The sequence below is a fragment of the Haliaeetus leucocephalus genome, unplaced genomic scaffold (assembly GCF_000737465.1).
Source record: "Haliaeetus leucocephalus isolate CR32 unplaced genomic scaffold, Haliaeetus_leucocephalus-4.0 Scaffold206, whole genome shotgun sequence".
Classification (NCBI taxonomy): Eukaryota; Metazoa; Chordata; class Aves; order Accipitriformes; family Accipitridae; genus Haliaeetus; species Haliaeetus leucocephalus.
Window position 1 is genome coordinate 6,697,254 of NW_010972642.1, and position 213 is coordinate 6,697,466.

The window sequence follows — 213 nt, forward strand, 5'->3', positions numbered from 1 at the left end:
TCTCCGCAGGGGCTGCGGGCGGAGCAGTTTCGCTCTCGGTTCTAAAGGAGGCGCGTCTCTGGGAGCGGTGGGGCCGGGGGCGCGGCCGGCTCCTCGACGCTGGGAGCCGCCTCGCCAGAAGGGTGGCGGAGGGACTACTTTTTGGATCGGAAGGCAACGGCGACTCCCCCTTCCGGGGGAGGGCTCAAAGCGAGCCGCGTAACTTCCGGCGAG